Here is a 25,274-nt window from a genome sequence, read left to right as displayed (position 1 = left end):
ATTTTTTTTCTATATATTTCGAAACTTTCTCCTTTATTGGGAGACTACCGTAGTGTGGTGGTAGCGTGCTCCGCCTACCATACCGAAGATCCTGGGTTCAAGCCCCTGGCAAAGCAGCATCAAAAAATGAGTCGGCGTAAGACTTGTCGGTCCCATCACTCCAAATTGGAAGAAAATCTCGACTCAAATATCTTAAGAGGTATATCGCTCCTTGTATTTTTATTTTATTTAATAAGTGGTAAAATTTTGTAAAAAATAATGTACATTTAAAAAAAATTTACTGCCTTTTAACGTTTTCCATATAACTAAAAACTATACTACTTTTTTTGATTCGTATAATAAATAGGAACTTATTATTACTTTTTAGGATATTTTCAACAAATATTCAAATAATACTCCTTTTTTGACTCCTTGAAAACATGTAAAAGCTTTAAATATTACCAGCGTTTTTTGACTTTTGCAATAAATGGCAAAACTTTATACCTTTATATTCTACTACTTTTTTTAATTTTTCTAAAACTATTAAAAGTTTAATAATGCTGACCCTTTCAATGAGTGTGTGTTTTTTTTGACTTTTTTATTCAGTACCACTTTTTTGACTTCTGAATTTTAATAGTTTTTTTACTACCTTTAAAAATTTTACAACATTTTTCACTTCTGCCAAAAAATGACTGACTTTGTTTGACTTTTTCAATAAAAGTAACTATTTTGCTACTTCTTCAATAAATATAAAAAAAATTGACCCCATATTTTTCACAAATTTGCTACTTTTTTTGATTTTTTAAATGAATGTCTAAACATTTTTTCTAGCATTTATGACTTCTACAATAAATGCGAACATTTTATTACTTATTAACTCTTTATATTAATACAAAATTTTGGAAAATATATTTGATTTTTTATAAGAAATAACTATTTTGGTACTTTTAAAAATATTAAAACTTTACTACTTTTTGATACTTTGATATTTTTAAAAGCTTTACTACTCTTTTTGATTTTTTAAATGAATATCAAGATGCAACTACATTTCTTTGACTTCTTCTTTTTCGAAATCTTTCGCGACTTGATAATGTTTTTACTACTGTATTACTATTTTCTGACTTTGGAATTTGACTATTTTTTCACCTTTTCAAGAAATTACAAAATTGGACGTTATTTTTCCTTTCTGTAAAAAATGTAAAGATTTTAATACATTTTGACTTTTGTCATTTATATAAAAACTAATATTTTTTTTGACTTCTACAAAAATTGTAAATACTGTGCTACTTTAGTAATAAGATTAAGTCAACATTTTACTACTTTTTGAAGTCTTCCATATTTTTTAAAATTTTACTACTATTCTTAATTTTTTCAATAAATGTGAAGATGCTACTACTTTTCTTAAATAATTTTTTATTATATATCAAACTGTTACTGCTTCATCTTACTTTCAAAAACTGTCGAAATTCGACTAATTTTCAATTACTGCAATAAATGTCAAAAATGTGAGTCGATCATACATGTCCATATGTCCCTGATGATGACTTCAGATTGAAGTGGAAATATCGACCAAAATTAAAACTTATGAATATAAAACAAGCCAAAGGGAAGTCTCATTCAGTACCGCGGCCTTTCAGCTCAACAAATCTAATTAAAAATGTTTAATAATAATAATGTCAAAATTTTCCTATTTTTGGCTTCTATAATAAAAGTCAAAGTTAAACATGTTATTTATTTGAAAATTTCCCCTTATTGTCTCCCGACCTTTCTCCCTCTTTCTCTTTCACCTTCTTTCTCTACTTCTTTTTCTCTTACTTATTCTTATTCGGTATACATAATTTTTTGTTTTAATCTTTTCCTTTATCTTATTTCTCTCCAGCTGATTTTATCCTCTCATTACTCACTCAACCTCTCTCACTTGGCCAATACCTCTATTCCTCCGTACCTTTCTATTACCTTGTCCGTCTTCCATTATTTATTATTATTTTTATTGAAGGCAATATATTTTCCATATGTCAAAATTATTTAAATATGCATTAATCTCATTTGTTATTTGCTTGCAGCGAGTTTCTTTCAATTAACATATTTTTGATGGTTTTTCAAGTCTTGATATACTCTTCAAAGTATAAATAACTAAGTGCTGTACTAGTGATTGAAAAATATGCTAATTACAAAATTAAGTATTATTAAAAACAAATTACACTATCACTTAATTTAACTATTCGTAACAACGACATTGAAAATTTAGTTCAACAAAATGTGAGCAAATCTGCTCTCCACAAAGTCTATCTCAAATCTTAATGTGCATTTTGAAATTACTATAATTACAATTACCAGCGCCACTAAGTCATTTTTATTGAAGCATAGCAAAAGGCGATCTCGTGGAGCTGTGTTACTAGAAAACATTAATTTAATGGGAAATTTTCGAACCTAAGAATATAATTTTTTGGTTATGGAGGAAAATGTGCCAAAATCTCAAAATCTGAAGAGCAAAATTACTTACAAAATAAATTTTTAAAATATTAAATTTTTTTCATAACTTCACTGATTAGCTTGATTTTCATGTCCACACAATATTTCGGCTGCCGTTTGTTTTTTTTTTTTTTTGAATATTGTCTAAGTCTTTAATTTGACAGTTGCAGCTAATTTTGTTATATCATTTTACAAATTGGTTTCTGGTTCCGTTGTTAGCACTTCATTGCAACCAAAATCTGCCCAGTCATTCGTTTTTTTCTGTTTTGAGTGAGAAGCGTTTTCAATGACACAAACATTATTTTAGTGGTTTCAAATTAAAAAAAAAATAGTAAACAAAAATGATGATAGCAATAGCCCAAATGAAAATGTTTACATAAGCACGTAAAAGAAGAATGCAGACATGCCTTAGTTGTATTTAAAATTTTTTTTTTTACAACGGAAATAGTTAATTTTCGCTTTATTCTTGTAGCTTTATTCTTGAGGCGGCCACCGTGGTGTGATGGTAGCGTGCTCCGCCTATCACACCGTATGCCCTGGGTTCAACTCCCGGGCAAAGCAACATCAAAATTTTAGAAATAAGATTTTTCAATTAGAAGAAAATTTTTCTAAGCGGGGTCGCCCCTCGGAAGTGTCTGGCAAGCGCTCCGATTGTATTTCTGCCATGAAAAGCTCTCAGTGAAAACTCATCTGCCTTGCAGATGCCGTTCGGAGTCGGCATAAAACATGTAGGTCCCGTCCGGCCAATTTGTAGGGAAAAATCAAGAGGAGCACGACGCAAATTGGAAGAGAAGCTCGGCCTTAGATCTCTTCGGAGGTTATCGCGCCTTACATTTATTTTCATTTTATTTTTCTTGTAATTTATAAAGACTTCACATGCGATCATTTCCTTACCATTAAGTTTTATTAAGGTAGCATAATTTTTGCATAATGTGATCAAATTTTTTGTCATAATATTACTGTTGTTGGTGTTGTTGTTGTAGCGGTGCTTCTTCGCATACAAAAGATGCGATAACTCACTAATTGTCAACAATATCCTCAAACGGGTGTCCGGGGAAAATTGCAGCTTCATTAGAATTGAACCAGTAAGATAAGGCTGTTCGCCGCGTTGGTTCCACATTGCATTTGAAAAGATGGTTGGTCCATGTGGAGACATATTATAAGCGGAACATACATTGGGTATGTCGGGGTTCATTCCAGATAAGTAAGAGCGAAGCGTATCGCTCTTATGTGGTTGCTTTTCTCAATGGCGAGTGTAGTGTATTTGTCTTTAACATTATTGTATTGTATGTTTGTCATTGAGTTTTTTCCAACTGTTCTGTTTTTTTTTTCAATCTTTGAAGAAAAAAATAACAGTTAAACGAATACTTTTGTTTTTCAAGTGCATAAATAATTAATATGACCGGTTTTTTATTTTTTCTGCTGAGAATAAAAGTCTCAACACATCTCTCTGTTAATGCTCGTCAGTAAACATTAATGCGTGTCGATTACAATGCTTGTGCAAATGATTATCAATTAAAGAAAACATTGAGGGAAAATCAGAAAAACTGATAAAAACCCGATAACAATCAATTAAAATGAGTGGAGAAAAATAAAAATCGATAAAAATCAATTATAGAAAGCAAGTGAAAATTAGATAAAATATCAGCTAAAAAACCATAAATACCGATTAAAATGAACGCAAGTCAATATGTTTACAATAAAATGGAAGTCATAGAGGACGATAAGTTTCATTTAAAGTGGGCAAAAATGCGATCAGAAAACATCGAGAGGTATTGAATAAAATATATACAAATCAACAAAGCAAGCAAAAGTTTTGGCTAAAATTAATCGAAATTGATAAGTATCGATTAAAACCAGTAGCAAAACTCGAAAGGTATAAATTAAAGCAAAGAAGGAAAAAATCGATAAAAAATCCGCACAAACCGGCAGGAGTCGACTAAAATATATGGAAATCCGCGGGTTTGAATCAAGCTGAAGGCCCAACAATAATTATTTATCATTATTATTGTTATGATAAACTTTTTCTTAATTGAAAGAATTATTAAATTAGAAGAAGAAGACAGACCAGAATAGAAGTAGGAATAATGAAGGCAAACAAAAAACTGCTGTGATGGCTGAATGGTTATAGCAGCGGCGCCTAAACTTTGCCGATGAAGGAATTTAGCAGTTCCGGCAATGGATCTATAATGATAAAATAATTATTGTTAGGCTTTGAGCTCGATTCAAACCCGCGATCTTACAAATCAGTAGGCCGATATAACAACAAAAAATGCATGGAAAACAATAAAATCGATAAGTATAAACTATAGCAAAGAATCGAAAGTTCGATAAAACATGAGCAAAAATCGGATGCAAATAACATTTAACATCGATAAATATTAAGTTAGGCAAGTAAGAAAAAATTCAATAAAAAATAGCAAAAAACATTAAATATCGATTAAAATTGATGCAAGTGCAGTAAAAAGCGAGAAGTGCTAAAACCCGATAAAATCAGTACGAACCAATAACAATCGACTAAAATGGATAGAAAACAGTTAAAATCGAAAAATTTTGTTTAATATTGAAGCAAAGCAAAAAAAATCGATAAGTATATTTTTAAAGCATATTTAAATTTACAAATCTAGATACTATCAAGAATTTCAATAGCTTCGGAAGAACCAGTACAAATAAGAAAAATAGTAAAAATTTCGTAGGAACTGGGTGACCCAGGGTAGGATAAGAGAAAAGTCGATAATAGTTAACAAAAAATATATGGTGAACAGATGTACATACCTAAACGATTTTCAAGATATATATAAAATAAAAAATAAAAAATTAAAAATAGGTATGTACCTTGTGTGAGGATGGAAAGTTTCAGGATTTTTGTGGTGTGCATGAAATAGCTGTGACCATGAATCACTTATCTCAACAATATATGGCGTAACCGTAAGTATTTGATTAAATTTTTAAATTACGAAAAGTTTCTTATCTGAAAAATCGGTTGTATGGGATATATAGGTGATTCTCCGCGAGCTTACAGTTTTGTGTCTTTTCGAAATTTGAAATATATTGAAGCATTTTCTATGAATTAAATTATGTAATTGAGTTGAAATTATGTTTATTTTAAAGTTTCATATTGAATGTTATTGACTGGTCATCAGTTTTATGAAGTTACAGTTCATAATACCCTACAAATGTCACAACCACATTTTTCATAACATTTTAGGTGGCAAATTTTTTAATCTTTAATTACACGAGTAATAAACCGTCATTATATTAACTACTTGACTTAATCTGTAATATTAAATGTTGTTTAATGACAACATTTCTGTTTTCGCTTTGTAGTTTGATTTCGAAAAGTGTCCATGAGTTTTGAGTAAAGCATGTTATTCAAATCGTTAGGTTGGTAGTGCTTTATTGCACACTGGTTTGTGACATGTGACTGTGAATTTTAATCAGCAAGTGTCCCCGCATATTTCCATGTTAATGTTTGCAGTCTTAAAATAACTAATATCCATTCTTAAACACTGAAGAACTGGAAAAACGCTACGTATCAAAAAATCATGTCACAACCGTGGTACTTGTATCTTTGTAGTTTTAAGTTAAGTACCGTCTATTGTTCCATTTTTCTTTAAAGTTTGCTGACATAACCTTAAAATTTTACGGAAAATATTGCGAGTCATACTAGCATTTTTTAATGAGCAATTTATTGTCAAAATGTCACAACCGTGCCAGGTTTCAGTATCAAGAACAGAAATTAATAGCTGTAGCTCGTCCACTTTGGGAATGTTTTTAGCTATAAAAACTCATAGAAAAATGATTGAAAATATTTGAAAATCGAATATTTTTTTCCAAAATTTTGGGTTAGTAAAACTGAGAGCTCGTGGGGAATCGCCCATATATTATACTGACATGAAAGGTATAAAAAATACAATTAGTTAAGTGCAACCTCGAACTACATAAGTATCAAATGAGCGATGATAATTATTCCATAGCCAAATTCGAAAAAGGAACATAGAAGGTAGAAAAATTGATAAAAATTGATAAAAAATAATCGAAAAAAGATCGATGTTAAAAAATCGTCTACAATTTTTAATTCTCTATAAAAATCAACAACAGTTGGTTAACTAGTATGCATGAGCATACAAAAACGATTATAAAAAATTAAAGCTGAAAAAAAAGATCGGAATTAATGAAAAAATTTTGACAGTTGGAGGCAAGGCGAATTCAGTACCAGGTGCTGTTATCTCTACAGCTGTTTGCTTCTTCTTGATTATTTTCCATAAAAAACCTATTAATAATAAATATCAATCTAATCTAATCTAATCTAATCAAATCTAATCTAAGCTGATCTAATCTAATGTAATCTAATCTAATCTAAAATAATTTAATCTAATCTAATCTAATCTAATATAAATTAATCAAATCTAATCTAATCTAATCTAATCTAATCTTATATAATCAAATCTAATCTAATCTAATCTAGTCTAATCTACAATTCCCCAAGGAGTTCAATACCAGGCGTGCTATCCCAACAGCTGATTGCCTCTTCTTGATTATTTTCCATACAGCGCCTTGTACTTTAATATGTCAGTTAATCGGAATCAATGAAAATTTTCTTTTCACTTGGCATTCTTCTGCACGGCGAGTTGGTTGAATTCGCTTTGCAATCGCTTTGTATAAATTCGCTTTGTTTGAGCTTCAAAATTTTTTCTGCTCGCTTAGAAAAAAGTTTAATTAAAAAGCAAAAAGCAATTAGAAAACTCGATTAATTTGTTTTTGTTTTCCAGTTAAAACTTTTTTCTAAGCGAGCAGAAAAATTTTGAAGCTTAAGGGGAAAAAAATAAAAATAATAAAATTGGTTATCATTTAAAACCCCTAGAAAACTGATTAAAATGAAAGAATTATCGAAAAAACTATTTTATGCAGAGGTTAGTTCTGACCGATACTTTGTGTTTAATTTGAATTTTAATAAAAAGCTGACCCACCTTAATATACCCATACTTAAGATTTTTTTCCACAGTTTAACAAGTGAAGGCCAACACGTCTACAAGTATTTAGCTTAGTTGTTGTTACGAACTTTTTAATTTTTTGAATTTTTTAGAATGAACCAAGGCCTTTCTTTTAACACCTCAAGAGTTTAGGGCGGACTCAATTAGTAACTGTGTCCAATGTAGACATGTACGAAATTGGATTTTGATTAACATAATTGATGGACGTCAACGCATGAATAATCACAAATGAAAAATGAGATGAAAAAAGAAGTCTATGGCGAATATGAGACGAAGAAAAAGATAATTAAAACAAAATGAGTTTGCAGATATTTAATATTTTAATATTTAAGTTGCAGGTGTGCAATCGGATCGTTTTTTTTTAATTTTTCTTTGTGGATATTTTAACGGTAATTGATAATATTTACTGAATTTTTTTGCCAAACTTTTCTATATAGAAGAAAATGTGATCGTCATTACCTTTCGACGAGAGCTATGGCTCTTGGTTGAAGGTTCATTTATAGAACCCACAGCATCAGTGAGCTATTAGTCCCCCTATAACGCCTTGCTCTAGGGTGCCTTTCTACCTCACTCCGTTCTGGCATGCTATGAGTATTGTCCTTGGAAATTCTTTTCCTGGCGATAGATAAACTGTGTCTGTGTGCCAGAATACTTTTCAAGGCTGGGCTAATCCTTTGTCTTTGTGTTTATTTGGAAGACCAATTGTTGGCACCTTCCTCTGCAGGCCGAGATAAGCGCAATACCTTTCAATCCTGTGTCAGAATATTCGGATTCTATACGTCGATTTGGTCGACTTTGGCTTCTAAGCACTTTACAATTCTCATTGATATCATTTGCTGTAAGAGGACTCTCTTACTCCTTTTACTTCGTGCCTTCTCAACTATTCTTCTCTTTTGCGAACCGATCACCAAGCTCAATGACTTTTCGCTGCATTCGTTACGTCCCTCTGACTTATCGCTTTTATCGATATCTTCCCTGTCTTGCGACTCTTTACCAATATCACTAGATGTCGCAGCAAGCTGCCCGCATAGGCGGCTATGCAAATGTGGCACTATAAATAAATGAATCCGTGATTCGTCTTGCAAATAGCAGTTTACTGCGACATCTACCGCTAGGTAGTATCAGAAATCACGGATTCATATTGTTGCAGTTAATTGCTTTGCTGCGTGGAAAGCTTTAACTTGGACTGTGATTGCGATTATTAGTTACGTGATTTTGGCGGGGGTTTTTAGTGCGATTTTAAACTCAAGTTAAATTTGAATAGAGTTTAACCTTGTCACTTTAATCGATAATATAAAATTTTGCTGCTCATCTCAGCTTAAGCGGTCGCAGTGGCATGGTTAAACTGTAGTCAATTTTAAAGGCCGCGGCACACTGAAATTTTTCATATAGATGTCTTTAACATAAGCTTATGCATTCCAGTAACATCGCTACAATCAACCGAGATATTGCGTTTATAAATATGAAGGAACTTCAGACTTGGCGATTGAAGTTTGTTTCGCCTTGCCTATTCACTTATAAAATTTCGCGAAGCACTGTTATAAACATTCTGCCTATACAACAAAAATTCTTGCTAACGTATTTTGTGTCGTATTCATTTATTATATTGCAGTTTTTAATTGCGAAAAATGTTGGAAAAGTTACCAACGAGTGGGAAAAATAATTTCACTTGCAAAGTGTGCCAGCACCCTTAGCCAAAGCAAATGTCAAATTCTGCTTCTTATGCTTTGCTTGCATCATAATTCGCAATTTGGCTAATTTTTCCTGTCAGATGACGCCAGTGTCGCTCAATATACCGTTCTCCATAAAAATACATACAATCTACTCATAATGCATAAGATTGAGTTAAACGCATCTATATGAAAAACTGCTTATGTGACGGAGCTTTAACTGGAGCTTCAACTTGTACTGAAAACCCCGGTTTTTGAGCTGCGATTTAGAGCATATTGCTCTGCTATCGCCGTTATGTCGCAGTTATGGATAAAGCGACATCAGTGACTTTTGTGTGACTTTGAAAAATCTGATAAAAAATAAACAAATTATTGAAAAATAAGAAATTATAAAAAAAAAAAAAATAAAAAAAAAATTAAAAAAAGTTAAATGTAAAATAAATCTCCGGCCGAGGTTGATATTTGTCACTGAACTGCTCGCGCGCTTTATGTACGCTTGCCCATCTTTTTCTTTTTTTTTTTGGTCAAGTGCAGTTTTTATGCGGTCGACCGAATGATGGATTGATGGCACGCATTCATTGGGCAGCTCGTTGTTAGTGTCCAGCGCGCTTGCTTGCTGTGATTTCATGTTAACCTGTAATGTGCTAAGCTGCATTGCATGTCCTAGATTTACTCGCATATGTATGTGTGAAATGCCAATTGAAGAGTGTACAACTAATGATGGCTATTCAAAAGGCATCACTGATTATCTAAGAAATGCTTAGGAAACCATAGAAGTGGTCGCAAAAATCATAAAATATTATTAGATATCAAAAAAAAAAAAAAAAAAAAGTTACTAAACCAAAAACTGGTAATAAATATACGCAAATAAGGCAAGCTGCTGTCCGTTTGTTGCGTGAGGCTTAAGTTTGTTTGTTTTAATTTTTTATGCATATTTTACTTCTTTTGTTAGGATCTTCTAGGCCAAGGATGACTGCTGAGCGTTAGTGATATTCACATTTGTTTTATGTTTTAAAATTTATTTTTAATAAAAAGCATCTTGTTTCTTTCCTTTAATTGAGTTGTTTATCGTAGCTACCTCAATTGGTAAAATTAGTAAACAGCCTTTGACAGCATTAAGAGTAGACACCTGATTGAAAGAGTGCCCAAGTGACTTGAGTGCTGCTGGTTTAAATGATTTGAAAAAAAAAAAAACATTTCAATAACTGTGAAAAAGTATTCAAACGCGCTATAGATTTTTTGCATAAAAATTAATAAAATAAAACAAAAAATTTTAACCACTTCCTTTATATAAATGGACAAAAATCAGCGAAAAATGTGTCCTTATATAAAGACAAATTCTTGCAAAACTTTGATTTTTGAAATTTGACATAGAAATTGGATTGAAAAGTTGGTAGGAAAGGAGATATTATTGGTCAATCAATAGCGCTACACCTTTATATTTTGAATTCTCATAAATATTTTTGCAATTTCTATGTCAAAATTTAAAAGTCAAAGTTTAGCAAGAATATGTCTTATATAAGGAGACATTTTTCGCTGATTTTTGTTCATTTATATAAACGAAGTGCTCAAATTTTTTTTATTTTATTTTTATTTTCCCCTTTTTAGTTCTAGCTGGAAAATAGTACTGCCTTATGATTTGCAAGGTGAAAAACTTACTTTTATTAACTTAGAATTAAAAACCGATCTCTTAATTCCCAATTTCGAAATTCTTATCTATTATCTAATTATTTCGATCCGTGCGCCACCTTACGGATGTTTTTCTCCTTTTGTTCCTTTGTCACTGCGTCTTAACCTCTCTGTGAAGTTTAATGTTTGTAGCTCAATGAGAAGTTACTTAAAAATCGATCTCAAAACTCCAAATTTCCAAATTATCATCTAAATATTTCGATCCGTGCGCCACCTAACGGATTTTTTTCCTTTTGTTGCATTGTCATGGTGTTCTAACCGATGTGTAAAGTTTCACGTTTCTAGCTCAAAGATAAGTTACTTAAAAATTGATTGCAAGATCTGTATGAAAAGCGGACAAACATTCAACCGACCTAATATAAAGGAAATAAATATGATTTATAAGAAAATAATTTGGGGTAAAATGATAATTTTGCAACTTTTTTTAATAAAGCTATTGTCTGAATAATACTCTTTGAGATTTATGTTTACTAGCCTTAACCCGCAAACCAGTCCGCACGAAGAAAAAATAATATAAAAGAAGTAAGGACGTGACTGTCTTCGGCTGTGCCGTTAAAAAGGGTATAGAAGTTAAAGTTTATATTGGGTATATGCTATATATGCCACCGATCTCTATAATTTTTTCAGACAACAATATATGCTATATACGAAAGCATTTGGCGTAATTTGAGGCTTCTAGCTACCAAAATGGGGCAGAAATTACGAAAAGCATCTTATCTGAACAATCGGTTGTATGGAGGATATATACTATATATACGCCCGATCTGATCCATTTTTTCAGACAACAATATGTGCAATATACGAAAGCATATAGTGAAGTTGGAAATTTTAATCTGATAAATTGAGAAAGATATGACAAATATCCTCTTTTCTGAAAAATCCGTTGTATGGGGGATATACGCTGTAGTGGTCCGATCCGACCGGTTTCGACAAATGTCCAATTGAACACCTTAATATACCCGCTCATAAAATTTTATCAAGATATCTCAAAAATTGAGGGACTGTTTGCATACAAACAGACAGACGGACATGGCTAAATGAACTCAGCTCTTCATCCTGATCATTTCGGTAGACTTATCGGTGGATCTATTTCTTCTCCTTTAAGGACTTAAAATTTTGAGATTCGTGACAAACTTAATATACCATTTCATTTCCATGAAAGGTATAATTATTGCGATATACCCCCAATATTATCCCGAAAACAGTTCGGAGACAATACGAACGAAAAGATCCCCACATGTTAGCGCACCCACCCGCAAAATAAATAGCAAGATCCCAATATTCCCCTAAAATTCTTTTTAAATAAATGGTTTTAAAAGAGTTGCGCAAACAATCTCGAAATAATCCGGAGATTACTAAAAAATATTTCTTAACAATCCTTTGGATACGAATCTAGATACTTTTCCGAAACCATTAACGAAACAATCGGAAATTATGCCGAAATAATACTGAAAATAATATTGAAACTTAGCGCAAATAATCTAGAAATAGTCTCGGCGGTATCATTACGAAAACAACCAATAAATTGATCTGTAACAGAGGGTCGCGAAATACTTCGAAAAAGTTTTGAAATTATCCCAAAAAGGTCACCAAAACAATACAAAAGCGGCTATAAAATAGTCCGGAAGTAATCTAAAAATAATCCCTAAACTATTTCGAATACAATCCTGAAATGATTTCGATATAATCCTCCAGTACTCTAGATATGAGTCTCGAAATGAGTCCAAATATAGTCTAAAACTGGCCCAATTGTTCCGATCAATTCAAAATTATTAAGACTAAAATCGCGATGAACCATAAACCACACATATGTACATATAATATAAATGATGTTTCGATGTCGAAATGACCAGATGTTGTCTTCGTTTTTTAATCACACCAGAACAAATGAAATAAATCACTTGACTCACGGATAGGTTATACCCAGTCAGAAAGGATCTATGGGAATATGTTTTCAAAGGCTGGAGTGTCTTAAAATTATACCGAAATAGTTCGCGGCTAATCGCTTGCACTTCCTACATCTGCTGTTATTGACGAGACCTAACTTATAAGCCTTAAACGCAGAAGGCAATGTCCAATAAGTATGCCCATCGTGAGTTTTAAGTTTGTTGGATCATATGCAACTCCTGTCTCCTTTTGATTTCTCACAAACGGATTGAGAAGTTTACCGTCGATTAATCGAATACAGCACCCTCGTTTGCCAACTCAACCTTTTCCTTATCTTCTATACCTTTATGACCGGGAACTCTGTATAGATGTTGGTGTGGCCTAAGCGAAGTCTCTCCAGTGCTTATTTGCATTCCAGGACATTTTTTGATCAAGTACTGTGTTAGATTATTGCCGCCTGACAATCATTATATATATTGATGCGACTGTAGCTTAAGCAAGCTTCCTCCAGAATTTCTGCTGCTTTCTGCACGGCTACAATCTTCGCCTGAAAGATACTTCAGCGATCTGGCAGCCTGTAGGATCTACTTATTTCTGTATCGACCCAGTAAACAGCAGACCCGACCCCTTTTGTTAATTTGGAATTATCGGTATGCACGTGTATAGTATGTTCTGCCACTTTCACACTCTTGCTATAACTCTCCGGCTCCATTGTGACTCCGATTTCTCTTTTGAAGCGCAGGCGCTATACCAAGTAGTCTATTCGCCCTATATTTAATGGCGTTATACTACTGTGGCTGTACGAATTGCGCTAAAGCTGCCCCGCGGCCTTAAGCATTGTTTCAGTAAATAGCGCTATAATTTGGTCTGCAGATGTGAGGTACAGAATGGCATGCAATGCTACTGTCAAAGTAGTTTTAAGGGCTCCCATTATTGCAATCATTGATAAACCCCACACTCGCTCAACTTTTTTGAAAACGTACTTTTTTTGTGAGACGGTGCACCAAATACGGACCCCCTAGTAAAGTATGGGCTTGAAAATTGTCGTGAATATCCAAAGTCACATGCAACCTAACATCCCTTCCCATGCATACAGTGCCACGGAGTTTCTCTTCGCACTTTATTCTACATGAAGTTTCCATGACAACTTATTATCTAGTGTTATTCCTAGTTATATCTTTGGGTTACACCTATATATAGTACTAGGTTTCCTAGTATATAGTACCAGATAAGTTGTTTCTGCCTCAGCGGTTAACCCAAATCCAGTTGCGCAGGGTTATACATCCCGAAGCGCTTGATCCATCAGAGAGCTGTTTGTTAGTAGACATCTTCCGCTTATGATGACTGAAACGTCATCTGCATACGCCATGAATTTGACTGGTCCACTGTGCAACCGCCTATTAGTCACCGTCCACGGCATTGGTAATAATACTACATCCTGCTGCGTTGCCCTGTTTACAGATTATGCGGCTCCGTATAAAAACCCATTGCAAAGTGATAATTCTGCAGCTTATCAGAGGGTTACGGTATATTTTTTAGATGGAAGACATTTTGATTTACACGAAGAAAAAACTAATGCCACAAATCAAAGGTGAAATGTTTCTGCGAATGATTTTAATATTTAATATTTGAAATGAGTAAATAGCCTGATCTGGAGAAACCAAAGCATGTGCTTCGTGAAGGTTTAGCTAAGAATATATTAGATTGCTAATGAGTTTAATACTTCAACATTTACTTTATATATGCATACTTATATAGCTCTATAGACTTATTTCTACTTCTACAATTCATTTGCATTGACGTCAACTTCATTTGGCTGCTGCAAGTCAGTTACTTACTTATTATGTACGAGCATTATGAAATCGAAACCAAAAACCAGTCCAGTAGCATTTTTTTTTTTCAAACCGAACGTGTTTGCTTTCGGATGAAATATGTGATTGCAGCAATTTTAAAAAATCAAAATTTTAAACACATTTTTATTTCAATGCTAAAAATGGTATAAATACACTAGACAACAGCATTTCTGATAGAAAAGGTATTTTGTTCGATTATTCCCTTATTAAGTAGAGGTGATGGAATGCCATCAGATGATTGTGGAGTTGGCACCTACGTTTGGCAAAATTTCGGGGACGCTTATCTCGGCACTATACCTCCACCTCTCACTGCGATTTTTAGAAAAAGCATACGTCCAAGTAGATGAGTAGAACATGTGATTAGAGATTGTGATTTCTAAGTCGCACTAAAATTTTTCTCCGTGATTGTGACTATACATTGATAGCAGAGTAATGTGATCTAAATCGCAGTTCTCAATCAAGCTAATCAGTAATTCCGTGATTACAGATACAATCACAACGTTCGTCACAGCGGAACAAGTGAATCCGTGATTTGTGTAGCTTTTCACTGCTAGATCTTGGAATATGTTCCTATTAACTGCTGGATGTCGTAGTCGTGGTTGACTGCGACATCTACCACAATTTAATGCAGCACAAATAACAAGCACATTAGAATTCGGCTCATTTTATCGCCGCTAATTGTGTCTGTGATGAAAGCCGTGATTTGGTTTCCATTATTGATAAGCTTGATTTCGAGCCAAGTTAGGGTGAGATCACAGTCAATCAGTCACGCCCATTGCTTCGGGTTTGTCGCTGCGTTTTACTTTGATAATTTAGTGACTCTGGCGAAATCACTGGTATATGAATTTCTTCTAAATGCTGGATGATTGCTTGTACTTGCTATAATGCAAATTTTCTTCCAGTTTGACGTTCTGTAGTATTGATTCACATAATCATATCAGCTCTAACATAAGACATTCTGAGTTTGAATCGTTTCATGAAGGAAAATGCTTGCAGCTTAATCTATTTTTAAAGCGCGGCAATTGCAAAACATATACTTTATAGGACTTGTTTGAAGAATTAGAGTTCAAGGAACTGAATGCTCCAAACATGGCAGCCAAGCCTCACAAGCACAAGCACGTGACATAGCCGCATATTTAGCTTTGATATGTTATTTTGTTGTTAAGTGTTATGTGATTAAAGCTAATAAGTTAATTGATCTAAAAGCTACCTAATAGCCGAACGAGTGAAATCATCAAAGTAATAAAAATAAATCCAAAAATACAAAGGCATTGATTTTATTGCGCTAAATACATACAATAATGTGGAATGAGTTGATCATCTGTTCCAATAAAAATATTATGTTATTTTTGATTTTCCGAAATTTTTTGCGGTGAGTATCAGACCTATAGAAATGATCGCTTAAATAGGACCGGAGGTGGTGTCTTTCTAGCTGTACATTCTTCAATTCCATCTCAAGATGTTAATTTAGCAGAAGCTGATTCCATCGAGTTTAAATGCATCCGAATCTTACTACGGCGGGGTCATATTTACTTAGCCGTTTGCTATATTCCACCGTCTTCTGATCTATCAGTGTATATGCACCATATTTCACTGTTAAAATCAGTCAATTCGATGATAAAGCCCACGGACTCAATGATTGTTTTAGGCGACTTTAACCTGCCACATATATCTTGGAATACCGTTGATCACAATATTTTCCCCGTATCATCCAAGAGGCATAACAATGCCTTTTGGATGGAATTACTGATCTTTGCCTTAATCAGATCAACTTCTTTCCGAATAAGTATGAAAAATTCTTAGATTTAGCATTTGTTGACGACATATCTAAATTCTCTATAAATCTGTGTGAACCTCTTGTTTTGCCGGAAGACGTTTACCATCCTTCTCTTGAGATAACTTACGAAATCATAAGCAACGAAGTCGGTTGCCCTAACAAAACACGTGTCTCTACCAGATGCTTTGATTTTTCCAAAACTAATTTCAACAATTTGAATAAAGAGCTTTCTGAGATAACGTGGCCTCGATATAAAGAGAATGTAGAGGAAAACGTTTTACATTTTAATAAAACCATTTATACTTTATTTGAAAAACATGTGCCCAAACGCACATGCTCGTACACTGAACCAGTGCAAGCCTGGTTTACTAAAGATTTAAAAGCTTTAAAAATAAGAAATCACGTTTATTCAAATTATATAAGAGAACCGGTTTACATTCTCATTATGCACAGTACGCTATTTTCCGTCATAAGTATTTTGAACTTAATAAAAAGTGTTATAAAGCTTACATATTTAAAATTAAAAGAAACATTATTTGCAACCCGAAGTCTTTTTATGATTTCGTAAATTCTAAACGCAGAACTAACGGGTTTCCTTCTGCCATGAAGTTTAGAAACAGCATTTCCAGCGACGATGAAGAGATTGCAAACTTCTTCGCTCAAATCTTTCACTCTAATTACTCTGCTGTGTTTGATTCATCACCTACAAAATATCCGTATGAGCTCCATTCTAGTAACACAATATATGCCCCACATTTGTTGCCTGAAGATGTTCTACTACATCTAAAGGCCCTAAAATAATCCTTCAAATACGGTCCCGATGTGATCCCAACATGTTTTCTTAAAAAATGTGCGGAATACATTTACCAGCCCCTTTACTGATCTGTTTAACCTCTCTTTAAAAAATGGCATTTTCCCGACGGCTTGGAAGGAATCTTTTCTTATCCCACTCCATAAAAAAGGAAGCAAGTCGTCTATTGAAAACTATCGTGGAATAGCAAAGCTCTCCGCTATCCCTAAGCTTTTCGAAGCAATCGTTACTAATCACCTTACATTTTCGATTTCTGCATTGATAGATAGTTCTCAGCATGGCTTTTGTAGAGCCAAATCAACCACAACCAATTTGCTTGAATTTACAACTCACGTCTTTAATGGGTTTAGAAACAATCATCATACCGACGTTATATACACTGATTTCAGCAAAGCATTCGACAAAGTACGCCACTCATTACTTGTTTATAAACTCGAATTGCTTGGTTTTCAACCCGGCCTAACTCGCTGGATCTCCTCCTATCTTTGCGGTAGAACTCAAAGAGTCATTTTTAAAAGCATTTGTTCGAATGTCATCGATGTTCCCTCCGGTGTGCCTCAGGGCAGCCATCTCGGTCCTATTCTGTTTTTGATCTTTATAAACTATGTTTCCACAACTATAAAATATTCTTAAATTTTAATGTATGCCGCCGACGTAAAACATTTTAAGTCATACGCGACGGTTGAAGAACGTTCTGCACTCCAGGCGGATTTAAATCGTTAAGTTACTTGGTGTGATGCGAATTTATGCCTCTCAACATAGACAAATGTAAATCCATGTGTTTTTCACGTGGGAACATACAGCCAGCTTCCTACACAATTAATGGCCAAACAATGGAAAGCGTTGATGTTTTTGTCGAATTGGGGGTTACAATGAATTGCAAACTTAGTTTGAACCCTCATATTAATGTCACAGTCAATAAAGCGGGAGGAGTTTTAGCATTTGTGAAAAGATGGGCAAAAGAGTTTAGTGATCCTTACGTTACAAAAACCCTTTTTACATCATTTGTGAGGCCGATATTAGAATATGGATCAATAATTTGGAATCCGCGTTATCAAGTTCATGTGGATAGACTAGAACCAATTCGAAAACAGTTTTTACTTTTCGCCTTGAGAAATCTTCAATGGGACTCTCCGTATAATCTTCCTCCTTACACTAATCGATTAAAACTAATAAATCTTCCTACCCTTGCAAGTCGCAGAGAAATGCTAGGTGTACTATTTATGGCTAAACTTTTAAATGGATCGATTTCAAGCCAATTTCTTGTGAACGAAGTAAACTTGAATGTTCCATGCCGAGTTTCAAGGCATTATAAAGCTATAATTCTTAAACAATGCAGAAGCAATTTCCAACTACACGAACCTTTTCTATATTTGTGTGAAGATTATAACTCTCACTCGAGAATAATTGATGTTTCGGACTCGCTCTTTGCCATAAAAAAGACAGTTCTATCTTCTCTTAATAATTAAAAAATTATATTTATACTTTTAATCTATTGTATTTTGTGAATCGCTGATGAGTTTCTCTGTAGCTGAGCGGTTTTACATCTCGGCGCTTAAGAAGCCACTGCCTCTAACAAAAAAATGATAAATACCACATAAATAAGAATTAGGATACAAAAAAAAAAAGTATGTATGAATTAAAAAAAAAAACAAAAACAAGCTTAGCCTGGTTTCATTGTTATCGATAGCTAGCTGTAAGTAATTTATCGACGAGATATAGACAAGTTACCGATTTGTTATGGAGATAAATAATGAGATACAGATTTTTTATTGAAAAGTTATAGATATATTACGACAGTTATCGACAAGCGTTCGATTTGACATCAAATCTTAATATATAAAAAACACGTGTCACGACCTTTTCGGCCGCGATGTACCCCTAAACTTCTGAACCGATTTTGAATTTGTTTTCCACCCCGTGTGTAGTTTGATCTAACTTGAAACATAGGATAGGTTAGTTTATAGTCGAAAGGGCTTATACAATATGGATATCAAATGAAAGCTGTTGATGAGTGCTTTAGTACAGAGTAATATATTATCCAGAGACGGACTGGGACTGGGATTAGGACTAGGACTGGGACTGGGACTCGGAGTGGGACTGGGACTCGGAGTGGGACTGGGACTGGAATAAAATACATAACACCCTCTTGGACAGGCAATAAGGGATGCAGAAAAATGAGAAGGAATTGAGAGAAGAGAAAAGAGAGAAGGAGATTGAGAAAGATATAGAATGAGACGAAGATGGAGATAGATGAAGCGAAAAAGACGGAGGGAGGAGTGAATAAAAGGATTAGGAAAAAGTGAAGAGGGGGGGGGGGGGGGGAGGGCAGAGTCAGACGGAAAAAGCTTATTAAAATGTATGCAGATAAGCCAAATTTAGGGCAGGACAATGTCTGCCGGGTCTTCTAGTATGTGTTATATAAAATTTATTGATTTATAATCGCAAATTCATCGATCATTTATCGAAGAGTTATCGTTAATTAATCGATATGTTATCGCAAGGTCATCGATTTGTTGTCAGGGTGTTAGATTTCTGTTATCGTAGTGTTATCGATTTGTTAAAAAAATTTTGATTTTTTATCGGAGCGTTACCAATTTCTTATTGGCCTGTTATCGATTTGCTATCGACTTCTTATTGACTTTATGTGCCTCTGATACTGAGAAAACTTTAATATAAAATCAATGACACGTCTGCAATTTGCATATAACAACAGCGATAACAAGCCGATAAAAAATGGTAACATGGCAATAATAGTGTTTATATTTTTCTCCATACAGAGTCTGAACAATTTTTTTATATGGAAGAAAATCCAAAATAGTCTTCGGTAAAAAAATTAGCAAAAACCAATGCTACTTTTGGGAGACCTATGACTTGTACTCTTGCCAATCAAAGCTACTTTGGACTAGTTAGGCAATTGAAAAGTTAAGTCCTCTCTCGGAAAACGAAAATCATTCTCTACAAGTCACTTATCGTACCCGTCCTGCCATATGGTGCAGAAGCATGGACCATGACAACAGCAGATGAAACAGCTCTGGGAGTCTTCGAGAGAAAAGTTCTTCGAAAGATTTATGGACCTCTACGCGTTGGCGATGGCGAGTACAAAAAAAATTTAATGATGAGCTGTACGAGCTATACGCAGACATCAACAATGTCCAGCAAATTAAAACGCAGCGATTACGCTGGCTAGGCCATGTTATGCGAATGAAAGATGACGCTCCGGCTACCCGCCAATGGAAGCAGAGGAAGGGGGCAGCCCCCACTCCGCTGGAAGGACCAGGTGTGACCAATTGGCGTCAGTTGGCAGAGCGAAGAAGCGTTTAAATGCTTAAGCGTCAATCAAGTAAGTAAGTAATGACTTGTGCTTTGTTGGACTAAAATAGATTGGTTTATAAAACCGCATAATTAAAAAAAATAAAAAACCAAATAAAAAATTCGAATTATTCGTAAAATTTTTTCGAATTTCTTAAATTTTCTTGAATTTTCACTGAGAAGCTTTTCATGGCAGAAATACTGCCGAGGGGCAACCCCTCTTAGAAAAAATATTTCTTCTAGTTGAAAAATTTTTGTTTCTATGTTTTCGATTTTGCTTTGGCCGGGAGTAGAACCCACGATATACGGCATGGTAGGCGGAGCACCACACAGCGGCGGCCGCTTAAGCTTTGGATGACTTTTTTAATTGTTTGGAAATGAAGGGATTTTCAGAGCTGTACAAAAATTATTTGAGTTTGGTCTAGGTGTGCCCTGCTGCTGTAATTTGCTTGATCGTGCCCAAATTTGGCACATTTATCAAAGACAATAGAAACTGAGTCATCGGATTAGGTTAGCATATTTTGAGAGGTTATCGATTTTTGCAAAGTTAATTTAAAACAAGTAAGGAAGGCTAAGTTCGGGTGTAACCGAACATTACATACTCAGTTGAGAGCTATGGAGACAAAATAAGGAAAATCACCATGTAGGAAAATGAACCCAGGGTAACCCTGGAATGTGGTTGTATGACATGTGTATCAAATGGAAGGTATTAAAGATTATTTTAAGAGAGAGTAGGCCATAGTTCTATGGATGGACGCCATTTAGGGATATCTCCATAAAGGTAGACCAGGGTTGACTCTAGAATTTGTTTGTACGATATAGGTATCAAATGAAAGGTGTTAATGAGTATTTTAAAAGGGACTGTGCCTTAGTTGTATATCTAAAGGCGTTTTCGAGATATCGCCATAAAGGTGGACCAGTGGTGACTCTAGAATGTGTTTGTACGATATGGGTATCAAATGAAAGGTGTTACTGACCATTTTAAGAGGGAGTGTGCATTAGGTCTATAGGTGGACGCTTTTTCGAGATATCGCCATTAAGGTGGGCCAGGGGTGACTCTAGAATGTGCTCGTACGATATCGGTATGAATGAAAGATGTTAATGAGCATTTTAAAAGAGAATGGGCCTTAGTTCTATAGGTGAACGCCTTTTCGAGATATCGCCATAAAGGTGGATCAGAATGTGACTCTAGAATGTGTTTGTACGATATGGGCATCAAAGGAAAGGTGTTAATGAGTATTTTAAAAGGGAGTGATCCTTAGTTCCATAGGTGGATGCCGTTTCGAGATATCGCCATAAAGGTGGACCAGGGGTGACTCTAGAATGTGTTTGTATGATATGGGAATCAAATGAAAGGTGTTACTGAGCATTTTAAGAGGGAGTGGGCATTAGGTCTATAGGTGGACGCCTTTTCGAGATATCGCTATTAGGGTGGGCCAGGGGTGACTCTAGAATGTGTTTGTGCGATATGGGTATCAAATGAAAGGTGGTAATGAGTATTTTAAAAGGGAGTAATCCTTAGTTCTATAGGTGGACGCCTTTTCGAGATATCGCCATAAAGGTGAACCAAGGGTGACTCTAGAATGTTTGTACGGTATGGGTATCAAACGAAAGGTATTAATGAGGGTTTTAAAAGCGAGTGACCCTTAGATGTATATGTGAAGGAGTTTTCGCGATATCGACCAAAATGTGGACCAGGATGATCCAGAAAATCATCTGTCGGGTACTGCTAATTTATTTATATATGCAATATCACGAACATTATTCCTGCCAATATTCCAAGGGCTGTTGATTTCGCCATGTAGAACTTTTTCATTTTCTCTACTTAATATGGTAGATGTCACACCCATTTTACAAATTTTTTTCTAAAGTTATATTTTGCGTCATTAAAGCAATCAAATTACCATGTTTCATCCCTTTTTAGTATTTGGTATAGAATTATGGAATTTTTTTCATTTTTCGTAATTTTCGATATCGAAAAAGTGGGCGTGGTTATAGTCGGATTTCGGCCATTTTTTATACCCAGATAAAGTGAGTTCAGATAAGTACGTGGACTTAGTTTAGTAAAGATATATCAGTTTTTGCTCAAGTTATCGGGTTAGCGGCCGAGCGGAAGGACAGACGGTGGACTGTGTATAAAAACTGGGCGTGGCTTCAACCGATTTCGCCCATTTTCACAGAAAACAGTTACCGTCATAGAATCTATGCCCCTACCAAATTAAAAAGGATTGGTAAATTTTTGTTCGACTTATGGCATTAAAAGTATTCTAGACAAACTAAATGAAAATGGGCGGAGCCACGCCCATTTTGAAAATTTCTTTTATTTTTGTCTTTTGCTGCATCATATTATTACTGGGGTTGAATGTTGACTTAATTAACTCTATACAGTAAAGATAGTAAATTTTTTGTTAAAATTTGACTTTTAAAAATTTTTTTTTTAAAAAGTGGGCGTGTTCTTCATCCGATTTTGCTACTTTTTATTTAGCACATATACAGTAATAGTAGCAATGTTGCTGCCAAATGTCATCATGATATCTTCAACCACTGCCAAATTACAGCTTGCAAAACTTTTAAATTACCTTCTTTTAAAAGTGGGTAGTGCCACGCCCATTGTCCAAAATCTTAATAAATTTCTATTCTGCGTCATAAGGTAAACCCATCTACCAAGTTTCATCGCTTTTTCCGTCTTTGGCAATGAATTATCGCATTTTTCGGTTTTTCGAAATTTTCGATATCGAAAAATTGGGCGTGGTTATAGTCCGCTATCGTTCATTTTAAACAGCGATCTGAGATGATTGCCCAGGAATCTACGTACCAAATTTCATCAAGATATCTCAAAATTTACTCAAGTTATCGTGTTAACGGACAGACGGCGGACGGACGGACATGGCTCAATCAAATTTTTTTTCGATACTGATGATTTTGATATATGGAAGTCTATATCTATCTCGATTCCTTTATACCTGTACAACCAACCGTTATCCATACTCTGTGAGCTCTACTCAACTGAGTATAAATACCAGGTCAACAACGAGTGGTGTTTAGAGCTTTTTATTTCTCCCTCCTTATTTCTTCGTAATAAATCATGGAATTTGGTTGATCCTTCAAAATATACCAGAGTCAGTGAAGGTAACCGATCTCAGTGGGAGGTAACTTATATCATCACAGTATTTTTTCGAGGTCTTTGGCCCTTTCTAAATGAAGTTATATGCCTTCGAATATCGAAACAAAACGAGGTTAATAGCTTTTGAAGATCGAAGCATAGCTGTCCATAAAATGAGCGTTTCTGGAAAATAAATAAAAGCACGTAATGAAACTATGAGTCGATGTTTTAAAGTGCTCAAATAGCCTTATAGGCAAATATTTACGGTGAAAAGCGCACTTTACCCTTCATTCTGATTGAATTAGGTTCAATGTCCCATGTTTTTAGATTCGCCCTTCTTTATTACTCGTGTGTTACACTCTAACTCAGCAGTCTCTGGAAAGAATCGGGAAAGGGAGAAGCATACCTCTATATTAGGTCCCAAGGCAAATGGGAATAGATGGGAATGAAAAAGCAGATGAACTAGCTAAAAAGGGCGCATCCCCTGAAACTTGCTTCCTAAACGTCCCAATTAAATTTGACAAGACAAAGAGAACGCGAGAGGTGCACACGTTCGACCAAGCGGGAAAGGCGTGGGTTCAAGCGCGGGGCTGTAAAGTGTCGAAGATTATGTGTAGGTCTTAAAACTTTGGACTAAAAAAGTTGTTTCTATCATTAAAAATAGAGGACTTTAGACTCATGATGGGTATTCTGATTGGAAACTGCCTTCTGGCATCACATGGAGGGGGAAACGATCGAGCACGTTTAGTGCTCATGGCCTGCTCTTGCCAGGATTAGATTTCAGCTATTAGGAGTGATACAGCTGTCAGATTTAGAAGTAGCAAGTGGCTTAAGTCCTAGAAAGCTTCTAGTATTTGCCAAGATGACGGAGTTATTTTATAACATAGGTCCTGGTTTATGATAGGATTTTTCAGTTTGGTCATTATAATAAATTTCTTGTAACACTACGGATTCATTCAGTCTATGTGAGGTCCTCATGGACCGGCCAGTTCAACCTAACTTTACGTATTACTCGCGCTGTAAATTACTTATCAAAGTGTGTGGAGTGTAGTATGACCTGGTTTTGAGGAAGTTTTTTTTTTGAAATTTTATCACTTCATCTTCTTAAACTTATGTAAGCAATCATCTGTGCTGAGTGCTGGGCAAAATCCCAAGGTATTGTAGAAAATGTGTGTATTATACTCCTGTGTACCTTCAATATATTCCGTGTGGATTAATGAATCAAAGTGTTACTCATTTCATCATGTTGTAAATTGGAATTTTATTTGATGTGAAGTAGCTGTTTCTTACGATTGGAGAATGGCAGTAAAAAACACAAAAATAAGAACAAAATTGGAAATTTTTGTACTAAAATTTTTGGACGAACAGCTACAAGCTACGTTATAAACTTCGTCACCCACTGAAATCGATATGTCCAATTAAGTTGACGACCCAAGAAATATACAGGAATTTAATGTCACTTGAAAATTTGGGCTCAAATTCCTCTAGGAAGCGGTTTACATTTAGAGAAACTTTCATTTTGTCCATTCTGATCTTGGATAAGAATTTACGAGGGATATTAGAGCACCTTGTATTGATTTGCTGAGCTTTGAAAAGCAATTTGTATCGGCTCGTAGCATACTCAACGCCTTGCTTATTTCCAATCCGGAAGTAGCAGATTTCAAGGTGGAGTTTTATTGCAAGGCTAGAAATTTAAGATTATAGTCATATTTTTGAGCAGAACTGTT

General features: G+C 34.6%; 1 protein-coding gene across 10 annotated transcripts in view; it reads right to left on the bottom strand.

Annotated features, from left to right (window-relative positions):
* exp (expansion) overlaps positions 1 to 25,274 on the bottom strand; it is a 338,601-nt gene that overhangs the window by 98,328 nt on the left and 214,999 nt on the right. The gene's annotated exons all lie outside the window — the stretch shown is intronic.

This window comes from Eurosta solidaginis, chromosome 3 (assembly GCF_040869045.1).
Source record: "Eurosta solidaginis isolate ZX-2024a chromosome 3, ASM4086904v1, whole genome shotgun sequence".
Lineage (NCBI taxonomy): Eukaryota > Metazoa > Arthropoda > Insecta > Diptera > Tephritidae > Eurosta > Eurosta solidaginis.
Note: the sequence above shows the minus strand (reverse complement) of the source record. Positions and strands in the feature narration are given on the sequence as shown.